The sequence below is a fragment of the Teleopsis dalmanni genome, chromosome 1 (genome assembly GCF_002237135.1).
Source record: "Teleopsis dalmanni isolate 2A chromosome 1, ASM223713v2, whole genome shotgun sequence".
Lineage (NCBI taxonomy): Eukaryota > Metazoa > Arthropoda > Insecta > Diptera > Diopsidae > Teleopsis > Teleopsis dalmanni.
This window is the reverse complement of record NC_051846.1, coordinates 58,432,102-58,440,231: the sequence shown is the minus strand read 5'-3', so window position 1 is coordinate 58,440,231 and position 8,130 is coordinate 58,432,102. Positions and strand designations below refer to the sequence as shown.

At 28.1% G+C, this 8,130-nt stretch overlaps 1 pseudogene; it reads left to right on the top strand.

Annotated features, from left to right (window-relative positions):
• The first annotated feature begins 3,966 nt into the window (after nucleotides 1-3,966).
• LOC119673280 lies at nucleotides 3,967-6,004 on the top strand (annotated as a pseudogene).
• Nucleotides 6,005-8,130: the final 2,126 nt, after the last annotated feature.

Here is an 8,130-nt window from a genome sequence, read left to right as displayed (position 1 = left end):
AATACATAATTGGAAATAGTCAAATAAAATTTAAATTTCAAATTTAAATAATATTGTACACTACAAACTAGGATATAATGATAAATAAAAAATTATTTGTAGAATATAATATAAGTATATTAGTATATTATTATGGACTATAGAATTGCGATTTTTATGTTTATTGAACATGCTGCATACATTTTTAGTGGCTCTTTAATTTCTACATCTATAATTAAGAGTAGTATATATTTTCTTTGTCTGAGTTTTAAGTCATTATCTTGTGAAATGTAAAAACTGTAAAATCTCTATTCGTCCACACTTCCAGTTTATTTAGATAATAGTTTAACCTTTATTGTCCAGTTGTTCCTACATTTCTAGTTTCCTTGTTATTCGTAAAGTTGTAACAGTTCTTATAACAAGATAGGTTATAAAGCTCTATAAGCGAACTGGAATATAATAAGCCTAGAAAACTGTTCCAGCTTATATAAATTTATAGTATATAATGTAATATATATAATAACAGGAAAATATCATTTACGTACAAGTATAATTTATGAATAAGATTATTCAAGATCCTTTTAATAGGTAGTTTACAATGGCTAAACTTATTTTTAGTGTTTAAAATTAATACATATAAGCTAGATGATATATATAGTATAAAAATCAACAAGTCAGTTTTCTTATCTTTTTAAGCCATAAGCTGATGATATACTAAAAATATTTCAATATATACGTTTGTAGACATCCTGTTGTTAATGTTGCCTTAAGAAATGAAAATAATTGTCTCGTAGTCGGTCTATTTCTAATATATATGGGTATCTACTCAAAAATAACATTAGTCCAAATATATCTCAAAAATTATATATAGAAATATCTTATACCAGTCGATAATATTCTTTTACAGAACATTGAATATTCCTTTAATTATGTTTAAATTATGGCTTTTTCAAGCAAATGGCATCCTTCCACACCCACCATACTCCACAGATCTGTCTCCACAGTAATCTGACTACTACTTCTTTACATCAATGAGGCATGTGTTCAAGAAGCAGCATTTTAGCAAATTCGAGGAAGTTGGAAAACCATTTAAGCAATGATATGTCGCAAAAAACTAATTTTCCTTGAAAATTACATGTTTTCTATACCAAAAAGAACCGCAAAAACTATACACTTGGTATATAGTAGCAAAAGAGACATTGAAAAATCCGCAGAAAAACATGTACTGTTCAAACTATACAATTTTGCTAATTAAATGTTCAGTAGATATATAAGAAGTTACAGTGATTCTATACGATATAGTATATAAAAGCTATAAAATAATTAGAAGTAATCGATTTTAATATATTTTATCGCTAGAAGAGAAGTCATACATGTTTGTTTCATGCAGGTTGCAAAATAAATACTATGTAATAATTATTGTTATTTTTTTGTATAGATTAGTTTAGTTCGATTTGTTAGATACGAATATTATAGAATATATTATTCAGCAAAAATAGCAAATAATATTTCAATACTGTTTCAAACTTGTATGTATTGATCAAAATGTAATGACCAACAATGACTAGTACACAAACTAAAGAGATTTTATTATACAGATGCTTTTAAATCCATGTCTGTGGAAATGATAGCTGCGCAATTGTTCATCTTCTATTTGGGTGGTTTTGATACAACATCATCTGCAATTTCTTTCACAATTTACGAACTATCGCAAAATCCAGAACTTTTAGCAAAAGCTAACAGAGAAGTGGAGGAAACATTAGCGAAGTATGAAGGCAAACTGAGTTAGATTTGTGTCTTATGGGTATATATAACATAAACCCAAGATATCAGTTGTTAGTTATTAATATTACAATTTTGTTTTAGAAACTGTACGTAAATATCCTGGATTACCCATATTAAATCGTTAGTGTACAGAAGATTATCAAAAATGGTCATTAAGAAAGGAACTGGAATAATTATTTCTCTATTTGGTATACATCGTGATCCAGTGTATTTTCCTGATCCATTGCGATATGATCCAGAACGGTTTTTAGAAGAAAACATGAACTACAATCCTGTCGGTTATATGCCTTTCGGTGAAGGACCTCATCATTGCATTGGTAAGTAGTAATGAGTTTTTTGTTTGAATTTTATATGTATATGTGTACTATAATTATAATATAACTTAAAAAACTTTTTTAGCTCAACGCATGGGTAAATTAAATGCCAAAGTGGCCATTGCTCAAATATTAACAAATTTTGAAATTGAAATAAGAGATAAACCTACCGAAATTGAAGTCGATAATTATAGTGTAGTCTTAGTTGCTAAAGGTGGTATAAATGTACGTTTATCAAAAAAAAATAAATTGAAAAGAAAATAATAATTTAAAAAAAACATTTAAATTGATCTTCTGTAATTCTGCAATGTGTTTTCGTTTGAATATCGATAATAAATAAGAGATAAATAAAATAAAATATTGATATTTTATTTCTTTATAATGGCGTTCATGTATATATAAACGTTTTATAAATAATATAAGTAAAACAAGATGTCGAAACAAGTAACCTATAGAAGTATTTATTTATAATTCTTCATCAAAATTCGATTTAATTATAACTATTAGTATTTTCAAATTATTGTTAAAAGTCAATATATAAAAATTTGGTATACCTTGTGATCAAAAAAGAACGAATAAGTTCCTGTGCTTATCCAATCGGTAAATTTTTTTATTTTCACGCTGGCAACACTATTATACACATTATGTCAAAGTTTAACGCATATCGTACGATTAGTTTTTGTTTGGCGTCTATACAAACAAGTCGAAAAATTTTCGTGTGGTGATTTTTAGCTGAATTTCATTCAAAAAAAGCATCGTTGTTATGTGGTCAAAGAAATGATTTCCAACGCAGATAGTGACCACACATTCATCGAAAGCATCATAACTGGTGATGAGACATGGGTCTATGAATTTGACATGCCCACCAAACAACAATCGACCGAATGGTGCTTCGAAGGTGAGCCGAAACCGAAAAGAGAACGCCAAAGTCGGTCCAAAATCAAGGTTATACTGACTGTTTTCTTCGATATTTGTGGTGTGGTGCACTATGAATTCCTTCTGGACGATCAAACGGTCAATAAGGAGTATTATTTTACCATTACGCGTCGTTTGCGTGAGGCCATTCGCAAAAAAGGCCACATTTATGGAAGGAAAACTCGTGGATTTTAATATGGAAAATTGGATCAAGCGTTGGCATGCATGTATTGCCGCAGGAGGAGAGTACTTTGAAGGCGATAATAAAAAAAATTATTAAAAAGTAAAATTTTGCGTTCTTTTTAAACTCTCGATTTTTTTTGATCAAATGGTATAGTAGCAAAAGAAACATTAAAAAATCTACAGAAGAACATGTACGTTTTAAACTATACAATTTTGCTTATTAAATATACAGTAGATACATAAGAAGTTACAGCGATTCTATGCGATATTGTACATAAAATCTATAAGATAATTAGAATTAATCGATTTTAATATATTTCGATATTATTACCTTGTCACTAGAAGAGAAATCATACATGTTTGTTACATGCAGGTTGCAAAATAAATACTATGTAATAATTGTTGTTATTTTTTTGTATAGATTAGTTTAGTTCGATTTGAGACGGTAAGTATGAACTCAACAAGAGTTGTGTATGATCGAAACCATTGTTAGATACGAATATTATAGAATAAATTATTCAGCAAAAATGGCATCAAACACCTCAATACTGTTTCAAACTTGCTTGTATTGATCAAAATGTATATGAAACCAACAATGACCAGCAAAAACAGAACTGAACTTGTATGGAAGTTAGTTGCAACCTCACACTCTATAAACACTTCTTACTATAAACAAAAACCGTTAAGTCATTGTCAATGGCGATAAAAATAAATAAACAATTCAGCTTTATAAATGATCAAATTAAGTCCCGAGCAGATTGTATTGAAGTGTTATCAGTACTGACAACTATTATAAAAACGTACAGTATTACTGGGGTATATCAATGAATATTGTTTTAGTATCTAACAAACAGGCGAAGTGTTTGGAACTTGTGGTTACTTTAAATGGTTAGAGATTTTTTAAAATGCTGCTTTTATTGTTATTTGCCGCGTCAACTCTATTAGTTGTCTACCTCAGATGGAATTATACACATTGGCAACGTAAAGGATTTCCCTACATTGAGGCAAAAACCCCATTAGGCGTGTTGTATTCCGTTGTCAACGTTCTTTTGGGATGGCGATATATGACGCTTACAAAAGCTCAAAGGAAAAAGTTGTAGGAATTTACTTATTAACCCGCCCTGCCTTACTTGTACGAGATGCACAATTAGCACGTGATGTAATGACTAAGGACTTCAATAGTTTTCACGATCGTGGCGTTTATGTAGATGAAGAGAAGAATCCAATGTCAGCTACTTTATTTGCCTTAAAGGGATCAAAGTGGAAAACTTTACGTACAAAATTAGCACCTTCTTTCACTTCAGGAAAATTAAAAGGCATGTTTGGTACCATAGAGGAAACATCATATAGAATGATTAATCATTTGAACAACATTTTACCTGATAATGGATCTGCTGAAGTGGAATTAAAAGAAATTTCTTCAACGTAACTTTTTACTTAACTTGTGTAATATAGTAGCAATAATAAGTTTTTTTATAGTTACGCTGTTGATATAATTGCTTCAGTTATATTTGGTTTAGAAACAAATAGTTTTGAAGACCCGAATAATTTGTTCTATAGTGTGAGCTATACAGCTAATCAACCGACATTTAAAAGTGTTTTAAGAGGTACTTGCTCAGTCTTATATCCAAAGTAAGTATTAAGAAATGTAGACAATTGATTATAAGTTATAAAATTTATTAAAACTTTAGCTTAGAAAAGTTTTTTGTAATGTTGGGTTGTCGTGACGAAGCATCAGAAACAATGAAGGATATCGCACGTAAAACTATTGAATATAGAGAAAATAATAATGTTATTCGTCGAGATATGCTTCAATTATTACTACAACTCCGCAATGCTGGCAAGATAAATACAGACGATAATGAATGGTCCGTTGAAACAGCAGCAGGTTAATTTAATTATCTTCAAATGTTGTTGCAAAACACAAACTAAAGAGATTTTATTATACAGATGCTTTTAAATCCATGTCTGTGGAAATGATAGCTGCGCAATTGTTCATCTTCTATTTGGGTGGTTTTGATACAACATCATCTGTAATTTCTTTTACAATTTACGAACTATCACAATATCCAGAACTTTTAGCAAAAGCTAACAGAGAAGTGGAGGAAACATTAGCGAAGTATGAAGGCAAACTGAGTTATGAATGTCTACAGGATATGAAATTCTTAGATTTGTGTCTTATGGGTATATATAACATAAACCCAAGATATCAGTTGTTAGTTATTAATATTACAATTTTGTTTTAGAAACTGTACGTAAATATCCTGGATTACCCATATTAAATCGTGAGTGTACAGAAGATTATCAAATACCAAATTCAAAAATGGTCATTAAGAAAGGAACTGGAATAATTATTTCTCTATTTGGTATACATCGTGATCCAGAGTATTTTCCTGATCCATTGCGATATGATCCAGAACGGTTTTTAGAAGAAAACATGAACTACAATCCTGTCGGTTATATGCCTTTCGGCGAAGGACCTCATCATTGCATTGGTAAGTAGTAATGAGTTTTTTGTTTGAATTTTATATGTATATGTGTACTATAATTATAATATAACTTAAAAAACTTTTTTAGCTCAACGCATGGGTAAATTAAATGCCAAAGTGGCCATTGCTCAAATATTAACAAATTTTGAAATTGAAATAAGAGATAAACCTACCGAAATTGAAGTCGATAATTATAGTGTAGTCTTAGTTGCTAAAGGTGGTATAAATGTACGTTTATCAAAAAAAAAAATAAATTGAAAAGAAAATAATAATATAAAAAAAACATTTAAATTGATCTTCTGTAATTATGAAATGTGTTTTCGGTTGAATATTGATAATAAATAAGAGATAAATAAAATAAAATATTGATATTTTATTTCCTTATAATGGGGTTTATGTATATATAAACGAAACAAGTAACCTATTCAGGTAGTTATTCATAATTCTTCATCAAAATTCGATTTAATTTTTACTACTACGCATAAAGTTTTTTTAAATTATGGTTAATATATAAAATATATAAATATATAATATATTTCATCATATAATATATATCAATATATAAAATTTTGGGATACATACATTATTATCAAAACCTTACAAATGTAAGATGACGATAGTTCACTTTTTTTCTATTTGCAGTAGAAACAGTCTGAATGTTGAGTACTGAATGTAAATACTGAGTATCGGATCTGTTATCTGAACTCGCTAAAACGTATCCTTAAGAAAGTTTTTGACGTGATTTTCTAGTTTAGTTTGTCAGAATACATTAGAAAAATATAGTGGCAATACATATATATTTTAACTGTAAATTAGTTAAATTGGACACGAAAATAAATTTTTATTGTTGACTTCATAATTCGGACAAATGAATTATGAACATAAAATAGTTAAATAAAATTCTCATAATATGTTTGATACAAAATTTTCTATATTGTAGAATTGAAGTTTGAAAATGATTTTCCTTTAAACCGGCTGATTTAAGACTACAGTTACCAGAGCGAACTTATCAATGGCTAAATGACGACTTAAGTGATAAAAATTTAATACCTAATGTATACGAAAAAAATTGAAAATAATTCTAAGTACCATTCCAATTCTCTAACATAATCTATTGTCTATGCAGAACAAAATTTCTTTTCCATTATGGAAAACTTTAATATATTATATACTAATTAAAAACAAGAATCTGCAAAGAAAAATTAATATTAAAAATTAGAATGATAAGAAATATGAACAATAATATTGTTTAGCTCTTTCTTATCGCGATTAGCGAACTTGTAGAGAAACATTTGTATAGCTTCTTTGTAAAATTGCACCCAAAAAAATCGCGTTACATATAGTAAGTAAAAAGTATGCATAACAGTTGTCTCTACAAGAAAATAGCTTTGAAACAAAAATAGGCAACTACAAAAATTAATTTTCAATAAATTTTTGTCTTTGTCTTTTCTTTGCTATTCAAATCTGTCTAACTAAAAACAATAATATGTTATTAAGCAGGTAATGTTTCCACTGCTTACTTAGCAAGCTACTTAAGCAACTTAAAGATTTCATCGTTTCCATTGACATAAGTTATTTGATGCATATCTAGGAGCTTTTATGTGTCTTTGAAAGTTTTAAGAGAACTTCTGTTTGTTTAGAAAAATTTCAGTCAATAACATGCCAGAACAAATTAAATATATTATTGATATATTAAATCTTGATATATATATTAAATATTAAAATTACATATTCAATTAATAAAAATAAAGATTTTATTAAATACTTACTTTCTCAATATGAATGATTACAGTTTACATATAAAACATATCACAAATATTTCAAATTTTAGTAATTTCCCTTATAGGAAATTTATTTTTAAGGGTTATATTCGACATGTAACTTTAGACTTTGGTTTAACTTTCCTTTCTTTATTTTTAAGTAAGTTTAAAAGCGCGGAAGCTCTTTGTATGGTTAAAGAAATTTACTTAGTATGTTACACTTACTAAATGAGAAGTGGAAACATACTATAATACTGGAGCGATATTTCACAAGAGTCTTATTAAATTTTCTTACATTCCTTTTCATATTTTTATAAATAAATACATCTGAATTAACTTATACATTGAAATAATATATATAATTCCAAAAAGAAATCTAAATTATAGTAATTTTTCACCACTCTTATTGGTCCGACAAATCGATATTTTGAATTTACTTTGTGGAAACAATTGTACAAATAATCGAGCCAATACTGTTCATGCGTTTATGAACACTAAATTAAGGTATGCTACGTTGAAAAGTACAAAGCCCATATATACCAGATGAGGTTGTGAGTAAACCATCAACATAAGTTTATGGTAACTACTATATACTCATATTTGAACCAATTAGTCTCATTGTTGGTAGTGATATAATAAAACAGTAAAATATTCTTCGGTAAAAATTTAATAAATAGTTTTGATATAAGTAATGATCTTTATTTT